The sequence below is a fragment of the Scleropages formosus genome, chromosome 25 (genome assembly GCF_900964775.1).
Source record: "Scleropages formosus chromosome 25, fSclFor1.1, whole genome shotgun sequence".
In the NCBI taxonomy this organism is placed as follows: domain Eukaryota; kingdom Metazoa; phylum Chordata; class Actinopteri; order Osteoglossiformes; family Osteoglossidae; genus Scleropages; species Scleropages formosus.
In genome coordinates this window covers 15,633,701-15,653,502 of record NC_041830.1, presented here as the reverse complement: position 1 = coordinate 15,653,502, position 19,802 = coordinate 15,633,701, and the positions used below count along the sequence as shown (strand labels likewise).

General features: G+C 46.3%; 1 long non-coding RNA gene across 1 annotated transcript in view; it reads left to right on the top strand.

Annotated features, from left to right (window-relative positions):
• LOC108921664 (uncharacterized) overlaps positions 1–19,802 on the top strand; it is a 130,051-nt gene that overhangs the window by 108,266 nt on the left and 1,983 nt on the right. The window contains exon 4 of the long non-coding RNA XR_001965076.1: positions 18,196–18,268. This is a non-coding gene — a long non-coding RNA (uncharacterized LOC108921664). The remainder of the gene's footprint in view (positions 1–18,195; positions 18,269–19,802) is intronic.

The window sequence follows — 19,802 nt, the reverse complement described above, 5'->3', positions numbered from 1 at the left end:
ATCTGCAACAAAGTAGTGCCTTGAGTAGCACAGAAACAGAAATTTAAATACTTTTATTCCAGATGTACTTTTTTATACATCAACAGTGTCAAGTGTTATCGTTGTGAAGCCGACCACTTAAACACAATGTTACCGCTAGTTTTTTGTACATCACCTTTCTTCAAGGTGACTCTGAAAATGTTGTTTGTAGGCTACGCTGGTTACGCTGATGGATACATTTATACAGCAGACTCATTTGTGCTGTCAGTTCCGGGTAGGTACCTTGGCCGAGCCTAGGGTTGAATCTGGGTTATTATAATTGTAAGACGACTCACCGCTACGCCACCTACTGCCCCAGTTTCTTAAAAATGCGGGGGAAAAACTACAGTTTTTCACCTTGTTTGTTAAAGGCAGCAGTACAATAGATGGTTGCAAAGGTTCTCATTGTTTACAGGGCAACACTGAGCAAAGTTAGTTATAAATAATGAATCAGTCATAGGCAGATTGACTTTGGTGACGGCATATTTCCCAGCATTCTCAGGGAGAATGCGCGCTAACCCCTCCGAGTGCCTCCTATCGACTTCAGCGCTTTAAAAGACTGTGTATCATTTCCAGTCCTTTGTCAAGCGTGGCGAAAGGCCACATTCAACATTCACATCATGGAAAAAGAAGCTCTTTCAACAATCCCCTTAAAGATTCAGCTCTTTTCTACATTATTAGATTTTTTCTTTTTATATGGCATTTGATTTTATGGTGGGCACAGTTGGAATTAGATTTACTCAATCAAGAGTTGTGTTGATTTCCAGCTCCTAAGTTGACTGGACTCCTCAAGTTTATCTTTATTTTATTGGGCTTTTCCTCATGTCCTTTGTTGTTTAGTTTGTTCAGTTTACATCTATATTCCATCAATATCATACGCTGCGGTACACAGTTTTCATCAGAAAATTGACTTTTAAAATAAACTGATTTAACATTTAAAATATTTCACTTCCCGATCGACCATCTCATGCTTGAAACTGAATTCAGACCCGGTCTGTTTTTAATGTGTTCTCATATCAATACAGAGTAACAAATTTTCTGGTCATTCATAAAAACATAGGCCTAATGAAGCGGGACTAATATCCCTATCCGTAATATTTGTTCAAAGGTAAATGCTGTGTGTGTGAAAACCAAAGATGATGGTGTGAACTCGTTTCAAGTAGAAGTTTGATTTTTACTTAAGTGATAAAGTGCATGAATAAAATGATATCAAGTTTTATAAGTTATACTCAAGTTGTCATGTACCACTTTATTTTTTCGGATTTGCCACAGAGAAGTAATAGCTTGCTATCTAACCTTTTTATATATGCATTAAAAAGTGGAAAAGCATTGTTTAAAATGCCAGAAGGTAGAAGAATTTCGCAAAAGAAAGTCAACTGTTATGCTAAAAATATTCTGTAATAACAAAAAGGCAGACTGCTACATCCGGACTTAAATATATGCTTTAACAACTAACACTGTCTTAATATATTCGCCGTCGTCTTTTGAAGTCCCTTTTTTTTGCTGCATTACCTCTGTTGTATTATCAAAAAGTATATTAGTTAAATTTCTGAACATTGTAGGCTGCATTGTGATTAAATGTGGGTTTTTAGGGAAGGACCAACAATAATATGCAATAAAGGGGAGAGAAAAAAAAAAAAAAAAGAAATTGATGGGCCAGACGATAGCTTAGGCTTTCACTGGCTTCATTTTCCAAAGCAAATTGAATTTCAGGCGCTGGATTTGCTTGTTAACCAGAGGAACAGGGTGGCTGTTGCACACTCAGCAGGCGGCCCGAATGCGTCTATGATTGCTTATATCAATCTCCATCTGCAGGCGGCCTGTGTGTTCTACTTGCCCGCTGCCAAAACCGAGCGCAAACAGGACTCCGGCGATGACGTGCGGTGACCATCCCCCGCTCTCCTCGTCTGACCGGGCCCAATTCAACCGGTTCTCCAGCTGAGGCCTGGCTTGGATTTGGTCTCCTTGGAACAGCTGCCACCCATCCAGCGGCTAATTGATTATGATTAGTGAGCCAATTAGTCCAGGAGGCGGAGCCAGCAGCCTGAGCAGTGTTGAAGGTGTTTGCTATGGGAAGGCAGGCTGGAAGCTGTGGTAAATCCCCCAGGGTGAGTGGTCTGTCACAGTGGTGGGATGGTAGCTGCTGTTGAAGCGCCGTTGAATTGCAGAAAAACAGTATTACTGCTCAGTTTCTGAAGGATGAGCTATGGTGAACGTGCAGCAGAGCATGGCCACAATCACTGAATTCCATGTGTAGAAATGTAAGGGAGGGTTTCTGCAAAGGAGTACTAATGTGCATGTTTGAGTGCTTTCATGTTTCACTTCAGTTATAATTTATTCATATTATTATTAGCTTACACTTTTCTCCAAACCGACTTGCGATGTGAGTTTTGCATATTAAACTACTTAGAATGAATTACTAATTGATACACCGGGGTAATTTTTACTTTATCCGGTTGGCGTAAGTACGTTGCTCAAGGGTGCCACAGAAGGAAGTTGCATCCAAACCCAGGTCCTTCGATTGCAAAGCGATAGGTCTAACCACTACACTATTCCACCTGCTCCTCCTTGCAAGACATACATACACAAAGTGGGATTTTCTAAATTGAAGTGTTTTCCGTTCGGTTTGTCAGGTGCTCCCGCGCTGCCTTCGGTCGGATTCCTTCCGGAAACCCGCAGGAGGGATCCGGTGAGGGGAAACCCGAGCCGGGACTGCTCTTCTCATCTGCTGCAGATTGGCTTAAAAGTTAACAGCCTGCAGCTGCTCGGCTGGCTGCTATTGACCCGTTTTCCACACTTCGGTCCGAGAATCCGATACACGGCGATAATCCGCTTTGAACCCAGGTGTCTCAAGGGAGGAGCGCGCTTATTTTTGGCCCTGCGACGGTGTTATTTTCCACAGGAGCTATATCCTCACATACAGTAGGAACTCTTCTCCAGTCACTGCTAACATTGTAGGTATCTTTTTACTTTTTGCAGTGATGTACTGAACAGTGGACCAGGGCTGCGGTGCACCCCGCGGGCCGAGTTACACACTGCCTTCCTGCAGAAATGACACTTCTCCAGGAAAAACAGAAATATCAACAGCTGTTTTTCCAGTCGGCTGAGCCGCCACAGGCACCTCGTTCCCATTTCCCTCCTCCACCCTGAGCTTTTTGAAGGTGATGCTTCTGTACGTGTCTGAGCAAGTCTTCAGCAAACGCTGCCTTCGTCTCTCACAATCCCTGGAGTTCGTCCCTCGGTCCCTCGTCCTCTGGCCGGGTGACGGGACAAGCCTAAAATTGCTCCCCAGATTGTCAGCTCAAAAGGTCTCGGGAGATAACGGTGACATCTTTATAGAGCACTCTGCACCAGTGTCCGCATTAGTCTTCTCCACAGCTGCTGACAGAGGAGAGCGTACCTTCTCTCCCAGGTTTTACTCTGTGCCCAAGATCTCCGCACCCCAAGTTGGTTGCAGCAAGCTTCGCCTTGGACCAACTGTCCAATGAAGACGTCAGAGAAGCAGGCCATAGAGAAGCTTACCCAAAATTTACCCGAGTTGTACTTGAACCACAAGTGGCGTTTTCTATGTGGAGTTTGATATAACCAAGACTCTGGGGCTTTTAGTGCAGCTCCTGCTGCCATAGCATTCCCTCCCTTGCGACTTCTCAAATGGATGCCATTGTAAACTCACGCATGCCATATTCATGTATAAATGGCACTGCTGGGGCGGACGGTTTCTTATATGCATTATGCATCAGTGTGGATCTTTGGAATGAATGATTTACTGATGTTTGTGTAAGGTCTCAGAAGGAGAGGCCTTGGTGGGCACATATAAGTAGCAAGGTTCCATGTCCTTCAAGGTGCGTGGCCCTCTGTTGTCGTGGTGTGTTTCCGCTCAGTTCTTGGTTTGAGCTGAGCTACGTTTTTGCTACAGACGTGATTTTCCCAGGTTTAGGTGAAAAGAAGTGGGTAGATATGGGACACCAGATTATAGCTGTTTCCTTGCAAACATCCTTGACTGCAATGTGAACTCCAAAAACCCCCATATTTGTAGGTGCCTTTTAAAGCCTCCCCAAGGATTAGCAGGAACAGCCGGACACGCGTGGCTCTTCAAAGCAAGAGCTTGGCCCATGTTTTGCTCCCAAGTCCAACCCTCAGAGAGTTCTCTCACAACAGCCCAAGTTTGTCCTGTTTATGAAGCAGAATTAAAACGCGTTTCTTTCAAACAGCAGCTGTTGTCGGACCCACGGATCACCACCTTCGCAGTGAGTCACGGCGCTGTAAATATGATGGTACACGTCGCCCTATCAAGCAAAATCACTCTTATAATAAAGGAATTGCGTTATGAAGATGTCATAAATCAGGAGGGCCGTCACCAGCAAGGTAGGCCTGCGCTCGATCGTGTATTCCTATCGGAGCGCGCGCCGCCCCGCGGAGCTGTCGGCTCCTGCTGCGGGACACCTTTCATGTGAGCTGTCGTTTTCGGGTTCAGTAAGACTCCGCATGTCCCTCTAATTAAATTTTACATCTGTAAACAAGTCCTCGCGTCGGTTTACCGTGTCTGCGGCTCAGACGGTGCCGTGCGAGATGACGGACGGGACTCAAATCTCGTACAGAATGGGCCTCGCGGACGTCACATCTGCGCAGATAGAGAACGGGGAAGCAAGGTGAGTGAATGTAGCAGCTCTTCTTCCTTCTGCACGTGCGAGTCCTGCAGCTGACTGTCATCGGGACTGTTCCGCATTAAAACGTTTCTCATGTCCTTACAGTTCGCATATGCCTTGGGTCTCATTAAAATAAAACAAAAGGTTAACCGTTTCCCAGCACACGTTCGTTTTAACACCTTGTGTTGTCAAAGAACAATGTTTATCGACATATTTATTAGTAGTATAAAGGATGGGAGGCATCACTTGGGTTGTTACTCCATTACAGGAGTGTGTAGTGAATGATTTGATAATGTGGTCACTTTGACTTCCTTCTCGGCCTTGGTGCGAATGTAGACCTGCGCTTGACAGGTGTCTCCATGCTGCCGAGCCCATGAGTTCTGTTTGTGTAGATCAATACTGCCCCCTTCAGCTCAGTGTTGGCCACGACGGGTTGGCATCGCGCCTGCCAGCGGCTCCAGCGGATAAACCTGGAAATGAGTTCGCAGCAAAGTTGTTTCACCCCTCGTTTCCAATTTCTAATTGAAGAATTTTTCTACTAACTCATAGGTAATGTGAATAGTCTAACATTTTTCTATTGTTTTTGTTTTATTTCTTTGGTTGTCATCATATTTAATTTTTTTTTTTAAAAAAAAAAAAAAACCAGGTTAATTTTTATGGGGGAAGAATTTTTCTTAATATAAGTATAAATTTGGTACCGTAGCCTACTCAGTTTTTTCATAGTAATATTTTAAAAAATGTCATCGTCACAGGGCATTTGAAGCAGCAAAATCTTGGCGGCACCCACTACGCCACCTGGTGTTCCGGTGCCGCAGGAGTGAGAAATCGAACTGTTTGCGGCCCGTTCCGCGCTCCGGCCGGCTGAGGGAAATAAGGAAACCTCTGAAAAATGAATCCGCTCCACGGCAGAAGTAGTGGCACAAGCGGCCTTTTGTTGCAGATCCACGTGCGTGATGCAAAGTTACATATTTTAAGCAGTTCGGTGAAAATCTCCCCTTACCTCATGCGACCGACGGTTTTGTTCGTTGAGAAGTTAAGAGGCACTGAACTGAGAGTACAGGCGGTGGGGGGTGAACAGCGAAGCGGCCCGAATAAAAGCACAGGAAAGACATGAAATAAAAGGCTGGGGGTAAAATAGACATAATTATTGATTCTGATATTTAATTTTCCACGCGCCGCTACCGATCCCCCCGTGTCGACATCGCAGCGCTCGTGATCTGCACGAGCGCTGCTTCTGACAGTCCTCATGGTGTGCGTTCACATGTAGCGTACGCTGGTCACGGAGGTCAAAGGTCAGAAAGTGGGTGGGAATCGGTGATGCAAAAGGAAGGATCGCTTTTGACAGATTGCCGCAAACTCCCCACTAAGTGGCTTAAGGTTAAGCTACTTTGACTGACTGACCCATTTATACAGCGGGGTAATTTTTACCGTGTCAGTTGAGGTAAATGTCTGCACCCGTGCGTGCACCAGCACCCGCGACACCATCTGTTTTTTTGGGTTTTCTATGAAGTCCACGGTGGGAACACGGCGCTACGCTGACTTTCCGCATCTCTCCGTCTCTCCCCGGACACCGCGGAGCCGCAGGACGTGGCGATGCGCGGCCCGCAGCCTCGGCTCCGCGCCGGCAGCTCGGGTTTCCCGAATCGTGGTAACGAGGCGGGTCGAGTCGGGAAAGAAACAAAACGGGCTCTTTCATCTCGCGGAAATGTGCAAATGCGACTCGCGCCGGGATCCGAGTTCCGTGGCCTCCCAGCTCGGTGCGGTGCAGGGGGCGGGGATGGGGCCGGCGGGGGGGTGCCGCCGATGCGTTTCCCTCCTGCGAGATCCCGGGTTCGGCGGCGCACCGATTCATCCTTGTTTATGGCAGCATTCTTAGGGCTATTTCACGCATAACGTACATTTGCATTTAAGCAACTCCATCCGTCTTGGAGGCGACAGCTATTCCCGCCTTCGCCGGTGAATGTGGATATTATGTTATCCGTGGCGTCTCTCCGCAGAGCCCTTTCTCTCCAGCAAAGTAAAAAATTGCTGCAAGAGGAGTTTTGCATCAGGATAGAAACCAAACCGGATGAGAAAGTTTCATGGAAATATAACTGCAAGCTTTGTTTTTATTATTTTATTCCTAGAAAAGAATTTTAAAAAAATCTGATTCCAGCAAAGAGTTCTTACATGTTTTGGTCACTTATGTCATTTTATTCTAAATTGGGGTTTCTGGTTTCAAATGAATGCTGTTTGAGGAATGAAATATTTTGGTTTTTTTTTTATTTCATCGCCAAGTCCATTATTATTAGTCGTTACTTGTGATACGTTTCCCTCAAGCAACTTACTGTGAGGTCTGTACACTGAGCTACTACTCTGATTTACCCATTTGTATAGCAGGGTAATTGTTGCGTATCAGTTTGCGGCGAGTACCTCAATCAAGGGTCGTACAGCCGGAGCGGGATTTCAACCCGAGACGTTCAGATTACAAAAACAGTCCTTCACTGTGCGCTAGTTGGCAGTCCTCGTGCATTTTTTTTTTGGTTTCGTCTCACGGATCACGAAACCCCAGTCACGGCTGTGACTTCGGATGTTAGCGTGGAAGGAATAAGAACAACGGCCCGAGATCCACTGAGGATTGTGGGAAACTGCTCCTTTGGCCAAATTTCACCCGCTTTTGTTTTCTTGGCGCCGTCGGGTTAATTTCCTCAAGCCAAAGGTACAATAGCAGGGCCTTTGTGGAGCATCAACCCAGGTCCCAGGTGCATCTTTTTCACCAGCATCCTGATCACTGGTTTAGAAATGTAAAACGTAACTTTAGATTTGATGATAAAAATCGCTGCCTCCCCCCACCCGGTCTGTGCATGGTAAACGTAGTATTTGTGACTTTTGTTTACTGCTTTGTCTTGCATGGTGTCTACTCTGGGCTCTTTCAGCGGCGCTTTAACATGCCCGAGTGCCGCCAATTATAATTAGTACATGATCGCCGGCCCGTTCGGGGAGTCTTCTCTCGGCGAAAAATGGATTTTCCTTCCTCTGAACGAGGGGACGAAGCGCCGAGACGCTCGACACGGATCGGTCGCGCAATCTGTCCTTTCTCGGTGCGGACGACAAATCCGCCGCCGCATCTGTTCGCAATTTACGTCACGTTCTCGCTTTGAGCATTGTTGTCATTTCGCACAAATCAGCCAGCGCCGCACACAATTATCTGCAATAAGTCTTTTATTTTATTTATTTATTTTTCAGAGAATTTTTTTCTCTTTGTGCCACACTTCACCAGTGTGTACGCAGGCAGATGCTCGCAGCAGCTGCAAGGCCACAGAGATCATTAGCACTTGGAACGCTGAGCACATATTTGTGTTGATGAACTCCTGTACGCCTTAACGTTATTAGCATAAATAACGCTTTACCAGGTACAATATTTAAGTTGGTTTACAGAAATGTATAGGATGGAAAATGCCGAGTGTTTATTTTTGTAACGCCGCAAAAGTCGCGATGCGGAAGTTCGTAACGTCTCGTAAATGTGCGCAAACCGATGGCGGACGCGGAGGACTTCGCGTTCGGAGCAGCTTTGAAGAGGTTCGAAAGGCCATTGATTAATTTCACGTGAAAGGAGGCGTTTAGAGCAGCGTGGGACCGGAGGATGTTTTTAACTTGTCGCACGGTAACTGTTTCAGTGTGAAACCCTATACGTTTGCCTTCCTTCCGCAGTCATCTCCGCTTGCCGCGCCGCAAAGCGACGTGAATAAATAATAAATGGAATTATTTTGTCATCCGGCGAGAAGAGGACGAGCCCGTCGAGCCGCTCCCTTCTGTTCCGTCCCGCCGACGTCGGGCCCGTAGCGTCTCTTCGAGGCTCTGCGCTCAGATGATCGACGGCGCCGAAACGGCTACTCGTTTTTGCTTCCTGATGAAGGGCGAAGGGACGACAGGTCTGTTAAGCGCAAGACCGCACGCCCCCCCCCTTCCCCCTCTCGAACGGAGAGCTGGCGATGACTGCAACAGGAGTGTGTAAGCATTTGGGCGAGTCCCTGGGCGGCGTTTGAAACCGACCAACAGCGAAGGAGCATGCGGTAATCCAGCAGGCAGCTGGCACAGTGCTAGGATCCCCCTCCCCCCTCCAGTCCTCCGTCTACTTTTATTGAGCGGTGCCGTTCGTGGGCCAGACTGGTCCGGGAGGACCGCGTCACTGGCCTAGAATTTGTGTTGTCGGACTTCAGGAGGCCAGATCGGGGTCAGCTGGGACCGTGGATTCAGGAGCCGATCGGGGGCCGATCGTAGATCGAGGTCCGTGTCGTGGATCGGGGTTCATTCGCGGATTGGCGTGGATCGAGATCGTGGGTCAAAAGTCGATTAGAGTCACGGACCGGAGCGAATTAGGATCATGTGTCGGGGTTGATGAGGATCCTCGATTAAGGGATACGGCTCGTGGGTCGTTGTCGATCGGGTTCGATTAGCCGCGCTCAGGATCGCGGATCAGGATCGCATCACGACATCGGTGAGGTCTGGTGCGTTGGGTCGCAGACCGGCCGGGTCGTTTACCTCGCCGCGCTTAAATCTAACCGATGCCGCGACATCTCACGACAGACGCTTCGGTGACTCGGCAGAAGTTCGGATCCCGACCGACCGCCCGCAGATTAAATACGTTTGCACGTCTTGCGCGCGTGTGTTTTTCCTTTTTAAATTTTATTTTAATTACACTTTACAACATGTTAATAAAGCGCCGGCATGTTCCGTCTGAGGAACGAATTAGTCCAATTCCGTCCTACTGTAACCGTGAAATTGGCCCTGCCATTAGCAGATGACATCCGCGTGCCTGTTTGAACTAATTTCTCCAAGTGCACTGAGCCAGAACGAGTGCGGCGATGGCGGCGATGGCGATATCTTGCTCTCGTGTGTTCGGGATAACCTCGGAGCCGATCGCACGGCGACGGCCCCGACAAAAGTGTGTAATTGAGCGACTTCCCGTGGCTTTAATGAAAACCGCTCCGTTCCCGGGTCTTCCTAAAGGACCGCCGCGATTGTTGAAACACCAAAGTTTAATTGCTCGACTAAACAAATGGTGTCCACGTGAAAGTGTCCGTAGCGCGTGATGACGGCGGCGGCGCGTCGCGACGTTAAAGCTGCAGCGTCGAGAGGAAGCGGAGCCGAAACGGCGTCTGAACGCAGACGTGAGAAAAAGCCGACGATGCCGGAACAAGAGCGTACGGGGAGAGAAATCGATGGCCGTATTAACAGAAGGAAATTGCTTCTATTAATTGCGGTGCCGCTCAGTGGATACATGAGAGGCCTGTGGGGGTCCTGCTGAAAGACGCACTTTCTGAAGAACTTCGCTCCATTTTTATGGGGAAGACGCCTCATTTCTGCGAAGCGCAAAGAAAGGCGATTTATGTTTTTTCTGTATTTCGAGGTTTAATCCATTTGCTCCGAGCCGATCGATGACTCGGGGAGCTGCTGCTTTTCTCCTTCGACGTTCGTTACGTTCTGAGCGTAAAAGGAAGGTTCTTAACGAGGCTTTTGCTCCAAGACTGTTCCTTGTCCTCGGCTTGTACCGCTTCTTTATTTATTTGCTCCGGTTAAAATGTCAATGCACAGCCATTCGTGAAACGTTTCAATAGCTCCTACCCTGAAAGGGAGCGCAGTCCAGCCACATGACTGCTGGGAACCTTCTAGAAGGTTGAGAATCTGGATCTCGGTGTACTTTTATTTAAAAAAAAAAAAAAAGTTTAACACCAAGTGCTGACTAGGCTTGGGGTGTCCTATTGTGACCCCAGAAATGTAGTTCTCAAAAAAGAAAAAAAAGCATGAATACCTTACCGAAGAAAGTAATTTGTCACATTATCTTAAATTCGTTATTTATTTTCATGATCTGCAAGACCGTGGCAAGCATAACCCTTTTTATGAGAATAAACACATTTTTCAGAGTGACATTTAAAATGGCCTCTGGAAATGAAAATATTGACCAAAACCATCGTCAGATCTAGTTGTCATAGATCTATTCATTTGCAGAGACCCAGCTTCTCACAACTGTCAAATTTTTTTCAGCAAGACCGTTTACACTACTTTATTTTTCACTCCACTGCTGATGTATCGTGAATAAAAGGGTTGCTTTTATAAAATCAACACTAATAAGAATAAGCTTTCACAGGAAGAGCAGAGCCACTTCCAATCTGTGTGGTCGAAGGATGAGAACATTGTCTAAAATGATGAACGGCGTTCGCGTCTCTGTCGCTCTCCACCGCGCAGAATAGGAAGTAAGTGATTTTGTGGTGATGCACTTCATTTACATACTTCATTGTGGCAAATTTTCTGCAAGTCAGAAGCGCTTGAAGCTCCGCAATCAAACAACGTGCGGCGGCCTTAACTGACGGCGCCTCAATTCTGTAAACGGTTGCACATTATCTATGGCGATTTTCCCTCCAAATTCAGGAACTCGTTTTCACTCGTGTGCTCACGCTGTGGAAGCGTAAATCACAATTTCAATCTGTAAGTGATCGGAACACAACGTTGCTTTTTAAAGGCGAAATCATCTGTAGTTGAGATGAAATATTCGCCGTTGGCCATTTGAAGTGAATTCTTTCCATGTTCAATAATGTCTTTGTCTCGCTAGGTCCCCCCCGCCCTCCACGAGTCCCCTCGCTCTGGGAGCACGAGTGATCAATAGGTCCTTTCGGCCGTTCCCAAGTTGAACCCGGCCTTGCTGTGAGGTTTCAGCTTCTGGAACTTTCCCCCTTGTTCCGCATGTTTGCTGCTCGCTTCTTACTCTTGTTCTTGATTGCCAAACTGAACTTGAGGCTCTTGGCCGAACTGTCGTTAAAAGCGATTAAAAGCGGGGGATCGTGATCGATGGTGTGATTCAAGTTCGTGGAGCAGTTTGGAGCTCAGGAAGGAAGTGGGTCCCAAACAGATGCGTTTAGACTTCTTTCTTGAATGCTGAAAAAGGGATGCAGCAGCTCCGAGGGGCAGAGGGAGCTCCTTCCGCCGCATCAAAGCCAGAACGGACAATTTGCGTACTTTCGATTTAAACCTCTCGCGAGTCCAGACAACCTCGCTGTCCTTCCCTGTTGAGGACTTTTGGACCTCAAGAGCCCTTTCTTACAAGACTTGGAGTACGGTTATTGACCCTTTACCCTCTGTTTTATGCCGATTTCACGGCAGAGTGGCTCTCGCTGATGCCAAGTTGCAAATCGCAGGTAGTTTAAGTGAGTTGGATTGTAAGAGGAAGCGTAGCAAAGCAAATGAAGAGTGTGAAAAATGCTGAGAGCGTTCGCAGACCGGAGCCAAATTACTACACATGACGTTATCTTCAGAGAGAGTCGTCTCCATGCGCTACGTGTTATCGCTCTTTATCCCCCACCGCCGGGGCGCGATTCCTCAGCTGATGGACGGGTGCCAGAGAATTTGTTTGTCCTTGGAGGCCTGTTTTTGTTTTGTGCATTTCATGCTGGGATACTGTTGGTTGCCATGGAAACCAAGCTAGATTTAGCAGCGCGGTAGCATGGTGTGTACCTTGACATTTACAACACAAATTAACTGTGTTTGTGAAATAACAGTTTAAATTGCATGCCTTCATTTGTTTTTTTGTTTTTTTTTTCTTTCTTTCCCCCTTGCTTTCCCACCCTGTTTCATTTGATGAAAATAAGCATTTCTCCCCGTCCGGAGTGTTTCCCCTTCCAGCTTTGCGCCCTGTGTTGCTGGGTTAGGCGCCGGTTCACCGTGACCACGTGTACGTGTGTACGTGTGTGTGTGTGTGTGTGTGTGTGTGTGTGTGTGTGTGTGTGTGTGTGTAAGCATTTCTCATTGCTCTTGTTATATTACATTCTTGAGCAGCAGGTGGTGCAGTGGTTAAAGAACTGGATTTGTGCCCAAAGGTGTGAGGTTTCAGTTTCCTGCAGGGGAACTTTCACACTGTCCTTAACATGAACCATTGCAGCTGAGTGAGTTTCCCCAGTAAAACTAGGTTTGAAGTGTATGAAAGTGTGTGTGTGTGTGTGTGTTTTATAAAATTTATGGCTGTAACTTGATAGCAGAGCTACCTGTGGGAATTTGTTTTTGCATTTAATTGGAACCGCTTTTGTCAGGAGTGCGTAGGAGGAGCGCTGAGTCACAGCTCCAAGTCGGGTATCTGCTGTCTGCTGGTTTTCTCTTCTGTAGCCCTGGGGCAGTTTTTCCAGGCCTCATGGCAACTCCTGGAAGGTCTCTCTAGGTCACGTTCTACTGGCATCTTCCAGTAGTTATCTCTAGATCCTCTTCTTAAAACCCTGGTCTCTCTTGGCTCTTGTGCTCTTCAGGGTCTTACTCCTGTAGAACCCTGCAGTGGTCCCTGTAGGCCTGGTTCTGCCAGCACCTCTGGGAATACGTTTCCTGGCTCTGTTGCCATAGTACCTGTGGGACGGTCTCTCGAGATCACGTTGACCTTACTGCAGTACAGTGCACTACGTCTCCTCGAGTCTCTAATTGGGATCCAGTCAGAAGCCACAGCCAACATGTTCTCCTGCCTGCTTGAAACTCCAGCCAATTAGCTATTCAATCAAACGGGACCGCGAGCCGCAACCTCCCGCTCCAATTAAAGCGCCTTCCTCCCGCTTCCGTGACAGGGTTCCGCTTCGGAGGCAAAATGGGAATGGGGGAGGGGGGCTCTGAAAGCAAAGCACATAGTACAGTTACGCAGTACACGTGCATCTTCCAGCTCTGCTTTGATCCACGGAAACACAGGAGTTCTTTTTTTTTTTTTTTTTCTCTTGACAGCTTATAAAGCTCACAGTTGTGCACATTAATACAGCCAGATATATTTACTGGAGCGGATCAAGTGAAGGATTTACCCCAAGGGTACGACAGCAGGGTCGAGTGTTTCACCAGTGTACTACCAGCTACCTGTAAACAAGCCTCTGCGATGTTGTGCAACATTGAATAACACCTCACTTTGTCTGCAACATGTCTTCATCTTTCATCCATCCATCCATCCATCCATGATCAGTAAGCGCTTGTCCAGTGCAGGGTGGCGGTGATCCAGAGTCTGTTCCGGAAGCACAAGGCGTGAGGCTGGTAACACCCTGGACGGGACAGCAGCCCGTCACAGGGTATTTATTTTTCTTTTTTTTTCTTTTTTTTTCTTTTTTTTTTTATTATTGTCTACTGTTCCTTTCATCTCATGGGTATCAGTTCTGTCTGAAATCAGTGGGTCGTTCAAGGAAAAATTGAGTCAGTTTGGTAAGAAAAAATTGTAATATTCTCGAAGTCCCGTTCATTAAAAGGCCATCTCTCTTTGACAAAGGGAAAAAAGTGTGTTTTGCATTGCTACTGAATTTTAATGAAATTAGCGAAGCTGTAAGAACTCGTATGACTTGCGGCGAAACCGAATGCCTTTTATCCCGCAGTTCTGCCGCCCTGAGATGTTTTAAGGCACAATGTCGGACGGCGTCGGATCTATGGCGTCAAGGTGCGTTGCGTGAGGCGCGTGGCCCTTCGTCAACACGTCCCCCCGCGGGTCCTCGCTCTTCCCCGCTCTCGGTGGTGCCCGGCGTTCGAACCTCCGAGAAGTCCCTGGAGGGTGGGGAGTTCGGGCGCCATGGCGACGCTGAGAGGAGACGTTTCGCCCTCGTCGAAACACAGTGAGCGTCGGTCAGATTCGTGTTCCCCTCGCCTGTCAGATAGATGGGAGTCGCGGTACGCCTCGCCGGAGGCCCGCGGTCGGCGCCGCTGACACTATCATCATTTTCACTTAAGACCGATATAAAGTCCTTAAGAAATGGGCCGATGTACGGCTCAACATACGAGAGGATTATCGGCCCATTTCGGGTTCCCGCTCACCTGGCGACTGTCCAGAGAGTCTTTCTGCTCGTCGCGAGCGAGTTTCCGCTTCAGGGGGTCGAAGGTCCGAGAAACGGGCAAACAAACGTGTTATCGCTTTTCTCCAAAGTGGATGCAGTGTTCAGCTACTAATGATTGAGCCATTTATACAAACGAAGGACGTTTGATGAGGGCGGTTGTTTCTGTGTGGCTCAGAAGCTCTTTTTTCTATGCTGTATCATCTCAGATTATTCAGACTTGTTCCGATTTAGCTTTATTGGTATTTACCTCTCTCACGATTTCAAATAGTTACGAATATCTGCCGCTCTGTCGTGTACAAGCAGCAGGTGGCGTGGTGGTTAAGGAAACGTGGTTGTAATGTGATCTCCTGTTCAGCTCCCTGAAGGAACCTCTTATTGTACCCTTAAGAAAGGTACTTAGAAGTGTTGGGCGCCAGAGGTGAACGTTAGCGATTGCTTTGCAGGGAAAGTACGCTGGCTCCTTGGTGTTCGGACACAGCTGGACTTAGTTCGTAACTATCGTTGAAAATTCTTAACTTGAATGTTTGTAACACAGGGAGCCTCCGTGACACACGCACAAAATAGTTATACAGCAACCTAGAACCCACGTTACCTGGTACCCCGTAGGTGGATGTGACGGGGAATGTTGCGTCGAGACGTGGGTGGTCTCGTCCTAAATGATGTCGGCGTAACGTAAACATCCCAGCAGCACGGTAAATGACCCCCACCCCCACCCCCACGACGCACAGGGAGGTCAATGGCAGCTCTTCGTCTCCGGGACCAGGGACACGTCTCCTCATCTCAATCTGTCGGTGTTTATGTCACACAGGGCTCTTTAATAAGGCAATATGTCTCAGAGGACAATGAGGATTAAACGTCCAATCAATTCACTTCCACTCGAGCAGCACACGGATCCATGAATATGCAAAGCGTCCTCCGAGACGGAAAACGAATGAGGGCCCTCGAGTCTCGAAGGTCCCCGACACCTCGGTTTAACCCGTAAGCGGGGCTTCGGCGGCCACTCGAGCCATTGCCGTCCTCGTTTTTCCGCGCTGCCATTTTTGATGTTTGAATCGGTAATGTGTGAAGCCCAAGTGCGATGACCCTCGTGTCATGTTGGCAGGTGGCATTCATCGTTTCATTATGACATCATTGTTTTGGGGATGAAGGCAGCGCAAATGTGGATGTATTTCTTTTGGAATTCCTTTATTTTTTGATCTGTAGGATTCAGTATTTTCCAAACAGAACAGTCTTCTCGTGTGCTGACAAATTGTGATTCATGTTTACAGTCATATGAGTAAAAACAGTTAACTGCTTATTGTAGAGGACATGAGAAGTAGTACACTTATCGTCCATATGTGGCCTTAATTCCTCCCCGAAAATGGACGAAACATCAAAAAACTAGACAACTAAAGAATTCGATTGCTTCTTAAGGGGAAAATTCAAATGTGTTCCAAAGCTCATCTCAAGTGCACCCCAACATCATCCCACGCAATGCCTGATAAGGAGAAAGTTGTGTAATCCACTGAAATAGAAAATGTATGTATGAAATTTAAAAAAAATAAATTATTTTGTAAACTTACCATGATAGTGTGCATAGACTGGCTTGAGGAAGACGAGGGCTATACGTCACATTTAAATGGATGAATAATCAGAAAAGTAAAGCGCAAAATTGCAAAACGGGATGCAAACAAGCCAGACTGCAGATGAGTGTGTGGGTACACAGTTCCCAGAATGCAGTGCATCTTACTCCCGCTCGCACTTTGTGGTCTAGTTTATTGTGCTCGGCCGAACATTGCAGAGCCGATAAAATGAAAACGTAGACCAATAAGTGAAACGTGGTATTAGTAATCAGAGCACTGGACGAGGAGAGACTGAATTGTTGAAACCTTTGCCCGAGACCCCTCGTAAAGTCATTGTTGGTACAAACACGAGTGTCCCCAAGGGCCACAGTCACCTGTAAAACGTACCCATGCATTTCTGGATGCCGGAAAGCTCCAGAAGTAAATGGTTTTCAGAAGTTCTTGTTAATTCGGCACTCTGTTCTCCACCATCGCTTGGGGGTGGGGAGATAAGGATAGAAGAGTAACTTGTGTGACATTGTTAGATTTGGCCGCGGGACGCCAGCCACACGCTCACTTCACGCGACGCCTCGGGTGCTTTTTTTTAAAAGATCAACCGCCCCTCTTTGTGTTGAGCCACAATTTGTGTTTCCCTCCAAAATGTCAGGGCGGTCAAAGCCCCCCGAGTGAGGGGTGCCCTTTGTGAGCCTCTCCTCCGGCGGGTCGCCCTGCTGGCCGAGGCCGAGGCCGAGGTGGAGGAGAAGAGCAGGACGTTGAAGGCTTTCACAGTCCTGCCTCACGTTCCCTCGAAACTGCAAATTGGGGGGGAGGTGTATTTGTGTCATTAGAACCCAGCATCAGAGATTTGTTTGTTCACCTTCGTGCCAACATAAATGACCAGTAAGCATTAATGAACGTTAAATAATTAATAAGGTACATCAATGATTTACATTTAGCGATGGTCTGTATGGCTATGGAATACTGAATCTGGTTTGTGGTACTTAATGCCAATTGCATATTTGAACGTACATTATTTGTCTGGACGCTGTTCTTTTGCGATGCATGATGGGAAATGCAAAGAACCGACTAATTGGGCGAAATGGTTCTTTGTTTACTTACAAATATCTCCCTATCTGATGCTCAACAAATAGAAACCAACAGTAAAATAACAACAGTTGTTTTTGTCTGTTTGGCAGGCTGAAGTGAAGCCAAATGGATGGATCTGCAGTGCCCTCCTGTGGTTAATGTCTGCTATTGCAGGCACGAATACATTTTCTCCACGAGGTCACATTGTTTGTTGTTTTTTTCCAGCTCACGAGAACAAAGACTGACCTCCGTTCTTCTCTTGTGCAAAATTCGGATTTTACGAGAAATGTGTGTGATTTCAACGTTGCTGAACTGGTGTCGATTTTTGTTGACCAGAAAAGGGTACCTCATATTTTATGTGATGCTTTTCTAAAAGGTGAGTCACAGTACTAGGTGGGATTTGAACCTAGGCCGCCCTTCACTTGAAAGCAGCAGCCTTTAGCAGCTCTAACCACTACACCGCCTGCTGCCCTCTTGTCTACTAAGGTTGTGATGGTGGATAAACGCCTCATCTCTGCCACCATCCCCTCGTTAATCAGACTCTTGACAAACAAGCTCACGGTTCGAGTGGCTTCAACTGCAGCTCAGTTTGACGTCCTGGTGGAAAAACGCTAGTTGAATAAATACCTCATCTGTGGACTTGTGATCTTTGCCAGCATCTGTGTCGTCTCTCCCAGGACTGGTGTTCAGTTCAGGCTGCTCTCCAGCCCGTTGGTGAAGAACATTTTCTTGGAACTGGACTGATGCCGAGCATCGAAATCCATGACTTGTTTTAAGAGACGCATCAGTCGTGTCCCACGCCGAAGTCAGCAACTGGTTTTATCGTAATGACCCGAGTTCCTAGGGGAAACGTCCTGCTCCCTCTGAACAAACTGTTGCCAACGAATTCAAAATCCTCACCAGATAAAAAAAAAAAAAAAAAAAAAAAAATTGGATTATTTTTTGCATTTTCCTCAATTTTGTATCTGCGATTATAAGCTACTCTCAGATGTTTTCATAGAATATTTGTTAGAGGTTTAAGGGGGAAACTGCAGTCTTGTAACCACTTCTTCTACACACTCACCGTGTTATTTTCTCTTTCATTTCCTTCCTCAGATCATTAGGAGTAAATGTTGCTGTAGCTGGAGAACAACTCACTGCAAAGTTCTGGAGGAGCCGTAGCACAAAGGTACTTTCGGGCCGTATCTGCACCGTTGTCACTGTAGTAAAAGCCCGGTGGGGGTGGGTAGGGGCAGGATCACACTACCTGACACTGCTTTGGAATGGACAGGTGTGTGTAGAGCCACAAACAGGGGCTAAAAGGCTTGTGACCTTCATCGTGTGTCACCGCGCTGCTCTCCCGTCACTAGTTGCACCATTTTCGCTATCTGAGGGAAATTTAAAAAAAGAACACTGCAGTAATATCAAAATATATTTTATTCTGGACTTTTCTTTTGCAGATCTGATTGGAAATTACAATGGTCAGATCAATACAATGCAAAGGGGAAATCTGCAACAAAAATGCAATTTAGCCAGTGAAAATAAAGGGAGGGTGTGGGCAATAATGACAAAAGGTGGGACCCAAATCTTCAAAACCATGGTATTTACATGACCCAGGCGGCTATGGTACGTCACATTTCTATTCAGGGTTTTTTTTTTTTCTCCTTTTGCTAGAACAGCTACAAATAATTGTATTATAAAAGTCTTCAAAGAGTACAAAAACTTCAGAGCGGCATACATAGAGTAAGGTTAGGGTTCGAGACAGAAGAGGACGTCAGCAAACGATTGACGGCAATGTAAAAAGCACGCTTCTTTTAAAACAAGACATTATAAAATACCATTCCACGGTCATAGACTGTATAATATACTGTCCAGCTGTATAATCTACTAAGTTTCACACATTAAAGAAAAATTCAAATAGTAAACTCTGTATAAAATTTACGATCGTAAATAAAGCGATATTGTAAACAAAAAAATTTACATAAGGCTTAAAAAAGAGTGATTTCGATAGCAATTTACACTATGATACAGTACTTAGAATGCCATGGGGTTCGGCTCTGTTTCACTGCATAAACACACGTCCACAAAGCCAAATACCAAATTTTATATCCTATTTCGCCAACAAATATGGACACTAAGACTGATTGTAGAAGTACGACTTCTGGAAAACAGTGAGCCCCCCCCCCCCCCCCCCCCGAGTCTTAAAAAATGAGCTTCAATATGTCCATTTGTCGTTACATAAAAGTTTATAAGGGCAAGAATAAAACATTAACGCGCCACTCAAATTCCAGTATGGACTCTGAAGGAAAACGGATGAACGCTTTACTTTGCTATGACTGTCTAATGGTATTTTATAAAGGAGAACTGCGCTATTTAAAGACTTTGTCCGTATGATGCGTAACTATACCTCACATTGTCAGTGTTTAAAAAGGTAATAATACTGACTGAATTTAAAAGCTACCACAACATAGCGGTAGCATATATAAAAATTCCCTGCGATACCACAGATGCGTGTAGTGACCATATTTGTTTGTCGTCATCATCACCAAATCCATTTTAATTTCCCTGCCCATCACCCAGACTTGCTGTAAGCTTCAATTTTTAGTCTGAAAAATCTTTTTGAAAAGCATTTGTATGTCTAGGGGGTTGGATTCTTTTTTAAAACTAAGAAAATAAGCAGAACATGACATCTGTGCTGGCGGAGGAGGAAAAAAACAGATTAT